The sequence below is a fragment of the Acipenser ruthenus genome, chromosome 8 (genome assembly GCF_902713425.1).
Source record: "Acipenser ruthenus chromosome 8, fAciRut3.2 maternal haplotype, whole genome shotgun sequence".
NCBI lineage: Eukaryota > Metazoa > Chordata > Actinopteri > Acipenseriformes > Acipenseridae > Acipenser > Acipenser ruthenus.
In genome coordinates, this window is record NC_081196.1 from 24,756,775 (window position 1) to 24,771,490 (window position 14,716).

The 14,716-nt window shown below is 45.9% G+C and overlaps 1 protein-coding gene across 5 annotated transcripts in view; it reads left to right on the forward strand.

Moving 5' to 3' along the window:
- Positions 1-14,716, forward strand: part of LOC117406669 (homeobox protein PKNOX1-like) — a 149,320-nt gene that overhangs the window by 39,405 nt on the left and 95,199 nt on the right. The window contains exon 1 of one of the 5 annotated variants that reach the window (XM_059028751.1): positions 898-1,126. The exons of the other annotated variants lie outside the window; for them this stretch is intronic. The gene's annotated coding sequence lies outside the window, so the exon portion shown is untranslated. Of the gene's footprint in view, positions 1-897; positions 1,127-14,716 lie in introns of those variants that run through there. 5 annotated transcript variants of the gene reach the window in all.

A 14,716-nucleotide genomic window follows, 5' to 3' on the forward strand; every position in this document is an offset into this window, starting at 1 on the left:
CCTACACGCACGAACACGTTGGTTTGACCCAAGGTCTGCACCGTGGCTAACGTTAACTAACAGTAAGAAAACATTGTTAAGTGAATGTGAACTTGGCAGGCGGTCAGAGAGATGACTGCACAAAATATTAATAATTAAATACAGGCATATATTTTATATTTGTTACTCACAAAAATATCTGAAGGAAGAGAGAGTATAAGACCATTATTAAATAATGTTGCATTTTAGAATTAAAAATAGGGTAATGCTGCCGCAGGGCCATGAACAAGTCCAATTCTTTTATTTTTTAACTTAAGCATTAAGCAGTAGTAAAGTGGCATTTTACAATCACACAAGCCTGATTTTACTTTAGTGAAAATGTTGGCTACAATTTATTTTTCATAAAAAATGTGTAACTTAGTTGCTGGTGTTAATGTTCAGCTTTCATATCGAAACATGTGTACTTACTAATAATTTAAACTCACATTCGTTTAATAATAAACATTTAGGTATGTTATGTCCCTGAATGACTAAAAGAAGTAGAAATAATGCTGATTGATAAAAAGGGTGACTCAATATTTGCCAGTGCAGCTCATGATCACTAGCACAGCTACACTGTGGCTGACTGGGGCTGTTGCCACATCCGGAGTTATGCAATTATTATTATTTTTTTAATTATTTATTGTGATGAATGGTCAGGCTTTGGGGCAAGGAAAGGATGTCAGAAACGTGGGGAACCTGATATCCTCTCCTTGAAACCAAAAGCTAAAGGGAACCATTATCCATATTAGGGCTGTGGGAGTAGGAACTTCATTTCCCAGGATCTGCTGGGGTATAGTCAGGTGATTGATTACACAGGTAGCTGGGGTATATAAGGAAGTGAAACAGTCCTAATGGAGGAGTAGACTGGAGTGGAAACAGTCGTGTGTTGGAGTAGAAAGACAAGTACAATTAATATTGGACAAAGAAGGGTATTCAGTGATTGTTGGAGGGATTACTACCGTTTCATTTCCAAGGCAACCCTGGAGGGGTGGACTATGAAAATGTAAAGGTTTTACAGTCATTGTCTTGCTGAGGGAAATACCTGTTGGGTCGACAGGGGAACGGAAAATCATAAACAAAGCACAGAAAGAATACACCTGGAGTGGTGAGTAACAAACACTGGTTTTTATTATTGCTCAGCCAGAAGCTTCTGGAACACTTTTATTATTGGGCGCTGTAGTCACCTGTGGAAGTACTGAGTAATAAGGACTGTGTTAACTCACCTGTTGGAATACCGTGCGGAGCACGCAGTCTATTTTGCTGTGACCAATAAATATTATAGCCTTGAACACCAAGCCTGGACAGCGAGGCGTTGTAGCGAGACTGCGACTGTTGCATCTTACACCATAAAATAAGATTGTTGTTGTTAGGGTTAAATATAAAAATAATATCTACACCAACAGCGTATAAGATTGGACTGTGTATAGTACACAGCGGCGTGTGTAAAAGAGTGTTTAAACTGCACAGGGCTGCGAGTACTGGAGCACTAATTGAGCTGGCAGGCTGCCAGACAAGACACTGTATATAAAGTGCAGATCGTGGGTAAAAACACACCCTAAACTTACCCTTGGTTAGGGACGGTCTAACCCAGACTGGGCACGAACTCACAGCCTGTGGAAAGACGTTGTGCAGTTCCACTGAGAGCCAAACTGTAGTCAGTCTGGAATAACCGCATGGTCCCTTTTCTATTTGGAGTGTTTTCCCTGGAGCTTAACCAAGGGCAGGTTCACAGCAGGAAGGAAAAGACCTTGGGACCTCGATCTGGTCTTCTTACCACTGTTCTCTAGAATCAGCTTCGGAGATGGTAAACCGGGCCTAGGTCCTTGGAAGTATAACTACTACACAGAACCTGGTGGATTACAAAAACAAGCGACTAGCAATACTTACCTGGAAACCAACCATCCAACAGAAAGGGGTCAGCGTATCGGGAACCAAGCAAGACTGCTGAAAAATCCTGGAACGGAGTTTCAGGGACTCTACGGGAGTGTAGTAAATTTACCACACAATACTGCAGAATGTAGTAGTGGTCGTGTTTCACTTACCTGAAGTTTAGCTCGGGTAAGGCTGAGTAGGGCTGGTCCTTGTCATAAGAACATAAGAAAGTTTACAAACGAGAGGAGGCCATTCAGCCCATCTTGCTCGTTTGGTTGTTAGTAGCTTATTGGTCCCAGAATCTCATCAAGCAGCTTCTTGAAGGATCCCAGGGTGTCAGCTTCAACAACATTACTGGGGAGTTGGTTCCAGACTCTCACAATTCTCTGTGTAAAAAAGCCTCCTATTTTCTGTTCTGAATGCCCCTTTAAATGACGTTGTAAAGTGAAGGTGGAAAAAAACTCGCCGTTTTGGTTCTTGTTTATTACATCCCATGTAACAGAAAGTCGCTATATAAAAATAATAAAAATAAATAAATAAAATAAACACCTACCTACTGTTTAAATAGACTGAATAACCCAAGCTATCACATAGTGTTGCTATTTTTTTTTTTTTTTTTTTTTTTACACACGCCCACTCATTTTAGGAGGTAACAATAGTAACCAGCAAATCCAATAGTGATTGGTTTATGACATTCCAGTTTTTTTGAAATCTGGTTTTCCAGATGTAAATCAGTGAGATAATAGATGAACCAATCAGAGTGGTGATTTTCCTTATACTACTAGGTTGGCATCGGCAATATACTTCACAGTGTAGTTGCATTCAGTAATGGCTAAAATAAATAAACGAAAAATTGATATTGAGCATCGACGGCTCAATGAGGCTTGGACAGGCAAATCCAGCTTTATTGAAGACAGAGTATTGAATATATGATTAATTTGTAATGGGAAAGTTGCAGTGCCAAAGGAATTCAACTTGAAGAGGCTTTATGACACTAAACATTCCAGTTTGAATGAATACACAGGAGAACTATGCACACAAAAAATTGCAGATCTGCCCCGCAAAACGTCTTGCAGAAGGTGCAGAAAGAATCAAAAACTGTAATGGAGGTAAGCTATGAAATTACTTCATTAATTGCCAAGACATCTTGGCCTTTCACAATGGAGATTTTGTGAAAGACTGCTTATTAATAGCATGCGAAAAAATGTCCTACTGAAGCTCTGAAATTTAAAAAAATCAGGTTTGAATCGTATGACCGTGCAGCGCCGTGTGTCAGATCTGGGAAATGACATTTTATGTCAGCAAAAAAGTTTGTGTACTTCTCGCGGGCAGCTCATCCAGTATCACTGCATTATACATTAGCAAAATCTGTGTGGGAAAGATCTGGGTTTCAAACATGTGATGAATGTTGTTGTCTCCATGGTCAACTTCATAAAATCTTGTGGACTCAACCACCGTCAATTTAAAACGTATTTAGAAGAAATTGATTAGTACAGTGATGTACTTTATCATACAGAGGTCAGGTGGCTCAGCAGGGGTAAAGTTTTGAAAAGGTTTGTGGCGCTGCTGCCAGAGATTAAATCTTTTTTGATAGAGAAAGAAAGACCTGTGACCCTACTGGAGGATGCTAAGTGGCTTTGTGATCTTGCCAGCAGGTGTATTCAGATCACAATTGTGACTCCGGGCCCTATACTGAAGTCGTGGGGAAGCTTCAGTATTCATTTGATTCATTTCAGCGATTCTCAGACTTTCGTAGAGACACTCAAAAGCTGAAGTTATTCACTGACCCATTTTCAACTGACCTAGAAGCAGTGGAATCGAGTATTCAGCTTGAACTTATCGACCTGCAATGCTCTGACTTGCTTCGCAGTAAATAACGCAAAGGAAATCTGCTCAGTTTTTACAATTGCCTTGATTCTGAAAAGTTTCCAAACCTGCGACAGAGCCCTGAAGTTTGCTTGTCTTTTTGGCAGTACGTTCATTGCGAGCATGCCTTTTCTCTGCTGAGTCTAAACAAATCAAAACAATGCATGCATAAAGCTAAAAACGCCCACCGCTACGTCCTAAAACATCCAATAAATCATATACCTTATAGCAATGCATCAATAGTAAAGAGATATAGATTCAAAATATATGCTTACCTTCCAGTATATGGAAGTGTAGAATATAATGTAAGGACAGAAACTGTCTTCAAAGGCAAAGACTTCTAAATACGACACCAAGAGCAATCAGCTCGATCAGAGATCTTCAGAGCATGAATCACATCAGCTTGTAGTTAGCAAGTTGAGTAACACTTGACTAGGATTTTACTTTGGTTTTTATAGAGTTTTTGCTTCGCTGTTTATGTCAGAAGTCATAATTAAATCTTAAACATTAATCAGCCTCAACAGCTCATGTCTTCAAGTGAATAACATTTTCAAAACATCTGGTAACTCCTTCTATAGGATTAATTAGCCATAATCCCCTAGTCCACCTCTCCTACATCTCTGAAATATGTAAGGTGAACTTTTGAACTGATGTTATTCTTTCTTGGTACCAATAGGTATTTCTTCTATGTAAAAGATCACTCATTATAGAAACCATGGATTTCAAACCCAGCAAACATTAAAACTCGCATTAGTTTCCAAAAAGTTATTTCCTTTAATTACCCACATGCCTGGTACCATTTCGTTTCAAGCAAAGACAAGGTTAACAAATTAATTCCATTCTCTTTGGCAAGCCTATTATGGTATCATTCTTCTCTGACTGAAGTGTTTACTTTAAGTTAATTTCTGCACTGTATTCTCTTATTTTCAAACGTAACCACTTCAACTCCAGATGTAAAAATGAAACCCCTTCCCAGGTACCAGATTTTGAAAATAATAATAATGTTTTCAAACCTGTAATTGCTGTAAAATGTTAACATTTTATAAAACACATAAATAAATAAATAAAACACAAATAAATGACTTAAACTGTGTTTTTCATTAACCTTTTATGCTGCTGTGTACTACATACCCATATTCAATATAGAGATAAAAACTTTTTTTTTAACAATGAAAACAAAAACGCTGCTAATAACGATAATAACAATAATAATCAGCAACCAGTAATTATCAAATAAAAGTCAAACAACATCAAAACGTGTGTGTGGCAAAGTGCCCCCCCTGTGTGTGTTATATGTTACGTGTTGTGTGTAAATGTTGGTGTATAGATTGGTACACGGGATATAAACGGGTCTGTGTTTCACGTGTATTTAAAGTGTAGATTTGTATTTAGGCACGAGGAGAGCACAAATCACTTCACGTGCTGGTTAAATGTAAAATGTGAGCACGGGGAATTGCACTTTAATTAATTCACGTGCAGTTGTACCGAGATTCCAATTGAATGATTGACTAGCAATCGAATCTCGGTACAACTGCATAAAAGCTGCATGTTTTCACTCACTGGGGGTTGGTGTTCGGTGAGTGGAGAACGAGTGTGGAGAAGGAGAGAGTAAATAGTAAGAAAGTAAGAACGTAAATAACTGTCTCACTCACCGTGTTTCGTTTGTCTGTCTGTGCACTGTCTGTTTACTGTCTAGTCCGTTTTGTTTACCTGTTTATTTTTGGCGCAAGTGCCGTGTCCTGTTTTTGTACTGTTTACAACCCTTTTATTTGTTATTAAACGCTGAGTGCAGCCATTGCACTCAGCTCATCACAACCACTGTCTCTGTATTCTTTCCTGCTTCCGGTCTGACGCCACCCACTCTGGCCGTCTTTGTGGCACGTGGTGTCAGAACCGGGACAACAGCGCCTCCAGGGCTCAGGCCAGAGCGGGAACCGCAGTTTTTTTTTGTGGAAAAGTAAATAAAAAAAAAATAAATAAAATAAAAAAAAAAAAAAAAAAATGGAAGGCTGGAACTGGAGAGACGGCTGCAGTGAGCTGGAGGATCTCCTCGGCAGGTTGGAGGACCAAGGTTGGTGCCTTGCCTGCGGGGTGTATGGGCACACGGTGGCTGTCTGCCCCTTCCAGGAAGAGGAGGAGGAACCAGCCCAAAGGAGGAAGGTGAGCAGAAGGAGGCAGAGAGGGGGAAAAATGAGGAGGAAGCAGAGGGAGCCAAGGTGGTGCACCATGTGCATTGCATATGGGCATGAGGACGAGGACTGCCCAGAGCAGGAGCCAGGGGAGGAGGAGCCCGAACGTCCTGCGCCTGAGTGGGAGGAGCCCGAACGTCCTGCGCCTGAGTGGGAGGAGCCCGAACGTCCTGCGCCTGAGTGGGAGGAGCCCGAACGTCCTGCGCCTGAGTGGGAGGAGCCCGAACGTCCTGCGCCTGAGTGGGAGGAGCCCGAACGTCCTGCGCCTGAGTGGGAGGAGCCCGAACGTCCTGCGCCTGAGTGGGAGGAGCCCGAACGTCCTGCGCCTCAGTGGGAGGAGCCTGAACGTCCTGCGCCTAAGTGGGAGGAGCCTGAACGTCCACAGCCCGAGTGGGAGGAGCCCGAACGTCCACAGCCCGAGTGGGAGGAGCCCGAACGTCCACAGCCCAAGAGGGAGGAGTCGGTGCGTCCACGGCCCAAGAGGGAGGAGTCGGTGCGTCCACGGCCCAAGAGGGAGGAGTCGGTGCGTCCACGGCCCAAAAGGGAGGAGTCGGTGCGTCCACGGCCCGAGAGGGAGGAGTCGGTGCGTCCTGTGTCCGGAGGGGAGGAGCTGAAGGCCCAAACCCCTATTTTTTTTTGGGAGGGACGAGGGCGTGAAGCTCAGGCTCCACAGCAGCCGCTGTTTTTGCTGCTGAAGGGAGCCCAGCGGAGACGCCCGCCACCAGCTCTACCCCCGCTGTCGGAGGAGCCGGCAGCGCCACCAGCCCTACCCCCGCTGTCGGAGGAGCCGGCAGCGCCTCCACCACCACCCGAGGGAGAGGAGCAGGAGCTGCCTCTGCCTCCACCACCACCCGAGGGAGAGGAGCAGGAGCTGCCTCTGCCTCCACCACCACCCGAGGGAGAGGAGCAGGAGCTGCCTCTGCCACCACCACCGCAAGGAGCAGAGGAGCTGGAGCTGCCTCTGCCTCCACCACCGCCACCGCAAGGAGCAGAGGAGCAGGAGCTGCCTCTGCCTCCACCACCACCACCGCAAGGAGCAGAGGAGCTGGAGCTGCCTCTGCCTCCACCACCGCCAGGAGCAGAGGAGCTGGAGCTGCCTCTGCCTCCACCACCGCCAGGAGCAGAGGAGCTGGAGCTGCCTCTGCCTCCACCACCTCCAGGAGCAGAGGAGCTGGAGCTGCCTCTGCCTCCGCCACCACCACCGCCAGGAGCAGAGGAGCAGGAGCTGCCTCTGCCTCCACCACCGCCAGGAGCAGAGGAGCTGGAGCTGCCTCTGCCTCCACCACCGCCAGGAGCAGAGGAGCTGGAGCTGCCTCTGCCTCCACCACCACCACCGCAAGGAGCAGAGGAGCAGGAGCTGCCTCTGCCTCCGCCACCACCACCGCAAGGAGCAGAGGAGCTGGAGCTGCCTCTGCCTCCACCACCGCCAGGAGCAGAGGAGCTGGAGCTGCCTCTGCCTCCACCACCGCCAGGAGCAGAGGAGCTGGAGCTGCCTCTGCTGCCCGTACCTCCGCAGGGAGTACGGTGGCCGGAGCCCCAGAAAGGGGAGCTGCCGGCCACGAAGAAGGGGGAGGAGGTCTGGAGACCACTTTCCCCAGCAGCAGTTTCGCTGCAGGAGTTCTTGTGGCCGGAGCCCCACAGGAGGGAGCTGCCGGCTATGAAGAAGGGGGAGGTCGGGGGACCACCTGCCCCCGCAGCTTTTTCGCTGCAGGACGGGACCAGCATGCTGTCAGCCGTGCCACTACCGGCAGGGGAGCTGACAGCATTTCCAGCCATGGGCCCACTGAAGCCTCCCTTCCCAGCCCGAGACTTTTGCCTGGACTGCTGGGTATTTAAGGGGGGAGGTGGCCGTTGAGGCCATGTGTGCGTTGCACAAGGGGGGGTATATGTGGCAAAGTGCCCCCCCTGTGTGTGTTATATGTTACGTGTTGTGTGTAAATGTTGGTGTATAGATTGGTACACGGGATATAAACGGGTCTGTGTTTCACGTGTATTTAAAGTGTAGATTTGTATTTAGGCACGAGGAGAGCACAAATCACTTCACGTGCTGGTTAAATGTAAAATGTGAGCACGGGGAATTGCACTTTAATTAATTCACGTGCAGTTGTACCGAGATTCCAATTGAATGATTGACTAGCAATCGAATCTCGGTACAACTGCATAAAAGCTGCATGTTTTCACTCACTGGGGGTTGGTGTTCGGTGAGTGGAGAACGAGTGTGGAGAAGGAGAGAGTAAATAGTAAGAAAGTAAGAACGTAAATAACTGTCTCACTCACCGTGTTTCGTTTGTCTGTCTGTGCACTGTCTGTTTACTGTCTAGTCCGTTTTGTTTACCTGTTTATTTTTGGCGCAAGTGCCGTGTCCTGTTTTTTGTGTTTTGCTACAAACGTTTATTTTCTGTCTGTTTATTCATTAAATGCTGAGCGAAAGCATTCGCTCAGCTCCACCAAACTCCACATCTCTCTGTCGTTTGTGTTCCTGTCTTCTGGTCTGACGTCACCCACTCAGCCATTCTTGTCACAGTGTGCCATTATCGACTTGCTCTGTGCCATTTATTGAAATGTTCAATACAACAGAACCCAGTTGCCTTTGCAACCACTGCACATTTTTCTTGTGTCATTTCTTTTGTTATCATTTTCGTAGCAGACCCTGTACCTTTTTTCCGGTGCCTGCTTTGCTTGTGTTGGAGGGATAGTCACAAATGCGTGTACACATCTACTTTGCGCAGGAATTGTGATGGATCTGGCTGCTGCATTTCCCTGTACCCAGTGCTGTGTTTTGATAGTATTTCGTCACAGTACTGCCATTTCAAACCAAACAGCTTCACGTTTTATAGCTGGCTTACCTGTGAAGTAGCTGCATGATCTTCTGTTTGTACAGTTTGTACTGTTCTTGGCTCCACATCTCCTTCATCATAATTGCTGAGTGATAAGTTAGCATCACTGTCGCTGGTATCAAAATCCTCCGAACCAACTTCACTCCCGTTGCTCATTATAGAAAGACCACGTACGTTGCTATGTTTAGCTTTCGCTAAAAACTATATAAACATAACTAAACAAATAAAACTAATAATAAATAAAAAAAAATAATAATCTAAAACACTATATATATATATATATATATATATATATATATACTTGTAAAAGCTGAACGGCTTCCTGCAATATATCTCAGCCTTCTAAACGCCCACAGTTAGACTGGAATCGCTACATGACATGCAATTGGATAAAGATGTCACCTGACCCTCCCCCAACTTTCATTGCACATTCCACAGTACTAGCACTGCTTTAGAGAATGAAACCTGAAACACTAGACTGAGAAACCAATCATAGAATAGAATGGGAAACTTGACGTACGCACGTAAAGCATGGTACTGTAAGTGGGTTTTCATCTGACGTACGTGCGTATGTCATGGTGTTGAAGTAGTTAACAGTTCTTCTGTTAAAGTAAAACATTTACACTTATACTCATGCTTGACTTATTCTAGAACAGTGTTTCCCAAACTTTTTGATTGGCAACCCAAATGAACACAGGAATAATGAACCCACGACCCAGAATTATTCACTATTTGGTATTTTAACTGAAATACTTTTTAACCAATCAAAAAGTGACGCTTAATTTATTTGAAACTATACTACACTATATAAGCATTCAGGCTGATAGTTTTACAGCTTGGTAAAATGTTTGCTTTTATCAAATTACTTATATAAAAAAAATAAGTTCTAGAAACATTCTCTCACACGACAGCCAGCTCAGGATTTGGAGTTAAGGGTCCCCTTCGCGTGGTCAGCGGGACTGCAGCCGATCGCAAACGTGAATTTGCAGGAGAGCCCCCATGGGGATTAATGGACTATGTGGGTGGTGAGACAGGAATGCGTGCCTGTGATTGGGGGAGTGTGCACGACGGAGCGAAATGGAAGAGGGAGGGGCTGGGTGAAGTGTGAGTTTTGGGGCTGTGGGAGAACCTGCTGGGTTTTTTTTTTTTTTTTTACCGAGTCAGACACGCAGAGACTGTTTATTAAACCCTTTTATTTATCCTGTGTTTCGTTATTGTTTACTGCATTAATCAGTGGCGGCTCGTGACTTTTTTGACAGGTGGGGCACAAATCACAAAATAGTTATTACCACCACCACTCAATGGCTAACGTACTAAAAGTACATTTACTTTGTTCAGCTGATTGCATATATGCCTCCACTGAGAGCATTTTAATGCTTCAAATAATAGTCTGCAGTCGCTATGTAAAAATATACTCCCATACAAGGGAGTAAAATCATAAATTCAAAACGAACAAGGCACCTTGTCATGTCGTGGCAAGAAATTGACAGTTTTAGTCCATTCAAAGAGATGTAACCTTGTCTTTAGTTGAAAGAAGCAAACATGGCCAACAATAGTTTGTTTACAGCGCTGCCTTCCAAATATGGCCTCCTTGCCGCGTTCGTTTACCGTCTTTCTTCATAATCTCTAGTGCTAGTGTTATTCTGCCGTCATTAACAATTGAACATCTCCCTTCTTGGGATCTTACTGTAGAATCTATTTTCCTCAGGTCTCATATAATATCAGCTTCAACTAAAGCCATTATTGAACACACTAAAATCACACAACGCCTTCAGTGACTCCCCAGCAGTGGTGAGTTGCCATGGTGACAAGCAGCTTTGTGAGGCACTCAATGTTTGTGCGTCACGCGGCAGTACTACATTGTTCCAGCTTTCTGCGTGGCGGTTTCGGTACTGGAGAAAGTGAGTTGAGACTTTTAAATAATGTCACTGGCGCTTCTGTGGACTTAAATGTATTTAATATGCTTAAATATGTTTATTTCTCAATTAAATAATACGAATATGCAAAATGTTTTTTTAGCCTTTGGGAATTATTGGTGCGGCCATGCCCCACTTGCCTCGGCTGACCAGCCGCCACTGTTGTATTTATTTTATTGCTCATTCTTGTAAAATAAACTGTGCATTTGAGACCAGAGTACTTGCCTGGATTGCTTCCTTTACCTCCACGTTACAATATCAATTTAAAATTGTGTTGCCTGCATACTGAATTCCAGTTTTAATTTTCAATTCAACATCAAGCATTGCAAACATACCGACAACAGTTTTTTGTAACCAGGTAGGATACATTTATTATTAATATTATTATTATTATTATTATTAGTTTATTTAGCAGACGCCTTTATCCAAGGCGACTTACAGAGACTAGGGTGTGTGAACTATGCATCAGTTGCAGAGTCACTTACAACTATGTTGCTCAGGGTCACACAATGACTTGCTCAGGGTCACACAATGAGTCAGTGGCTGAGGTGGGATTTGAACCGGGGACCTCCTGGTTACAAGCCCTTTTCTTTAACCACTGGACCACACAGCCTCCTGTGTGGTCCTTCTCTGAGACAGTGACTGTTTTTTTTTAAGAATGTCTTGCTGTTTAGCTAATTGATCAGCTTTCTTCTGGAAAAACTAGTTTCCCAACGCAGTCAAGATGCCAAAGGCTTAAGGCTTTCGTGAGCCAGTACTTCACAACAAATGACACAAGAGAACGCGGATCATCCTCGTCAACAATGTAAGAAAAACTGAAGTTGATATAAGATATGGTAATTGCAGTTTTTTTTTTTTTGAGCTACAAGTAGGATAGACATTTTTTCGTTTTGCATCCATTTTAACAACTGTTTTCAAAATCCCAAGTAACCGCACATAAAATGTCACCCTATAGTTAATTTTTTTGGTTCATATTGAACGACTGGTGATTAAAACAGTACACTGTTTACACAGGGTTCCTGCGGATCCTTAAAAAGTCTTAGTCTTAAATTAGTTTTTCAATTTCTAAGGCCTTGAAATGTTTTAAATATGATGGATTTTCAGTTGAAGGTCTTAAAAAGGTCTTAAATTTAATTTTTTTTCTATAAAAATAAAAAACACAATACCAGAGATCAAGTTCTGAAAACTGCCATGCGTATCAGAGTATTAAATAAGAAACCGCCCGTACCCTAAACAATGATCGCTAGCAAACGTGATTGTAAGTAAATGAAAACATACAACAAATAAACTCAAATATCAGCATGAACAAGGCACAGTAAATGTTCAAGATTTAGATTTTGACTATAAACTGACTACACTTTTCATCACTGACTACTTCTATTAATTTACCGAACCAAAGAAGTATTATCAGTGCACACTCGTCACACAAAGGATTCGGTCAAATGAAGTGAAATGTAGTAAGCACATACACCAATGCAGATCAGAAAGTCTATGTACTACTAGAACTTGTCTAAAACTTTAGACATTTGAATTTTTATTTTAAACGGTATTGTAAAGATGTTGCCGTCTCCTCGAGTTGATACTACTACTACGAGCTCAATTGTGTTGTGGGGATTTGGGTTTTATGTATTAAAAAATGAATACAATATTCCCATTTAAAAAAAAAAATGCTGCTTAATTCCTTAACTTTTTTTCTTCTTCCTCTTGCACTCCAAAAAAAGAGGAGGGAGGGGGGGGGGGGGGAATGCAACTGCAGCAACAGCAGGAGCATGGCTGGGAGGTTTATATTGTGAACCTTGTGGCGGAGTTGTGCCCTGGCTGTGGGGCATATGGGCACACTTTGGCCATATGCCCCACGCAATACGAAGAGGCGGAGTGCGAGCATCCAGCGGCCAGAAGGGGGGAGCGCGTGCATCCAGCGCCCAGAGGGGGGGGGGAGCGCGTGCATCCAGCGCCCAGAGGGGGGGGGGGAGCGCGTGCATCCAGCGCCCAGAGGGGGGGGGGGGAGCGCGTGCATCCAGCGCCCAGAGGGGGGGGGGGGAGCGCGTGCATCCAGCGCCCAGAGGGGGGGGGGGGAGCGCGTACATCCAGCGCCCAGAGGGGGGGGGGGGGGAGCGCGTGCATCCAGCGCCCAGAGGGGGGGGGGGAGCGCGTGCATCCAGCGCCCAGAGAGGGGGGAGCGCGTGCATCCAGAACCCAGAGGAGGGGGAGCGCGTGCATCCAGTACCCAGGCCTCCAGCAGCAGAGGAAGAATACCTGCTGCCTCTGTCTCCACTGCTTCCACTGCCAGGAGCAGAGCAGCAGGAGCTGCCTCTGCCTCCGCCACCAGCAGAGGGTGAATACCTGTTGGTTCCGCCTCAACCGCCGTGGGAGGACTGCTTGCCGCTCCCAGCTCCACCAGCAGCGGGTGAATACCTGCTGGTTCCATCTCCACCTCCACCAGCAGAGGGTGTATACCTGCTGGCTCCACATCCACCATCATGGGAAGGACTGCTCCTGCCCTGCCTCGCATCGCCCGGGGCTGCCTGTTGCGCCACATTGCCTGGAGAGCCACCAGTTCCAGGGTACGAGGGAGCTCCACGCTCCCGCTGCCGCCTCCATGGCCAGGGGCTCCCCTCCCAAGTTCGCCTCCCGAGGGTCCGCTGCTGCTGCCGTCGCCTCCCGAGGGTCCGCTGCTGCTGCCGTCGCCTCCCGAGGGTCCGCTGCTGCTGCCGTCGCCTCCCGCGGGTCCGCTGCTGCTGCCGTCGCCTCCCGAGGGTCCTGTTTTGCCTGGGGTCGCTACCAGTCCTGCCATGCAGCAGGAAATACTGTGGCTGGAGCCCCATGAAGGGGAGCTGCCAGCCATGGAAAAGGGGGGGGAGGTCAGAAGACCAGCTTCCCCCGCAGTAATTTCGCTCCAGGAGAACGGGTGGCCGGAGCCCCACGGAGGGGAGCTGCCAGCCATGAAGAAGGGGGGGAGGTCTGGAGACCAGCTCCCCCCGCAGCAATTTCGCTGCAGGAGAAAGGGTGGCCGGAGCCCCACGGAGGGGAGCTGCCGACCATGAAGAAGGGGGGGCAGGTCTGGAGACCACCCCCAAAATTTCCTTGGCCGGAGGAGCCGGCCTGTGCGTGGTCCACTGGGACGCTACAGCTGTTTGTGTGGGAGGAGGACATCCCACCGTGGCCGCCACCTTTGGCCCATTGCTGCCCCCGTTCCTGGGCCGGGCCTGCTAGCCGGGACTTTGGGGACTAAGGGGGGAGGTGGCCGAAAAGGCCATGTGTGCTGCGCACAAGGGGGGGCATGTGTGGCGGAGTGTCCCGCCCCTATATATTTATTTATTATTATTTGTATTTTTGTTTGTAGCGCAGATAAAAGCGCTGCATATTTGTTATTGTATTGTATAATTTAAAACCTCGTGAGGATGCGTGGCTGATCAGCTACTGATTATTTAACTAGCTGACAGTCACGCATCCTTACTAAACTCGTGCAGACTGTGGCCGAGGGGTAATAAGATCATTAACAGCTAGTTAACCCCTCGGCCAGAGTATAAGAACCTGCAGCTGTCAGTGCTGCGGGGGGGTAGAGTGTACAGAGGAGAGTATGGGGAGCGGAGAGAGCGAGGAGAAAAAACTAGATTTAAAAACGACTGCTAAACGCGTATTTGTTTATTCGTTTGGCCCTCATGCCCTTTTGTTTTGTGTTTGTTTAAATCTTTTGTTTTGTTTATTTAGTTAATAAAATCAGCTGAACACCATTGCGTTCAGTTTCACGCGCCCAGCCACTGTTTTGGTTCAGTTACTTCTTGGTCCGTGACGTCACCACACCTCACCACTGCAAGCCATCCTGCCACACAGTTCTTCTTAGTTTACTATGTACGTAACCTTGTGTAAGTCTGCCAAACAAAAAAAAAAAAAAAATGAATCACTACTAGTTGTAGCCTATGTGTGTTGCTGAATAAACACAACGGATTAGTTCCACAAATACCACTCATTCGAGCCTCTCTTTGTTGTAAAAAACAATGAGTGATTACAAATG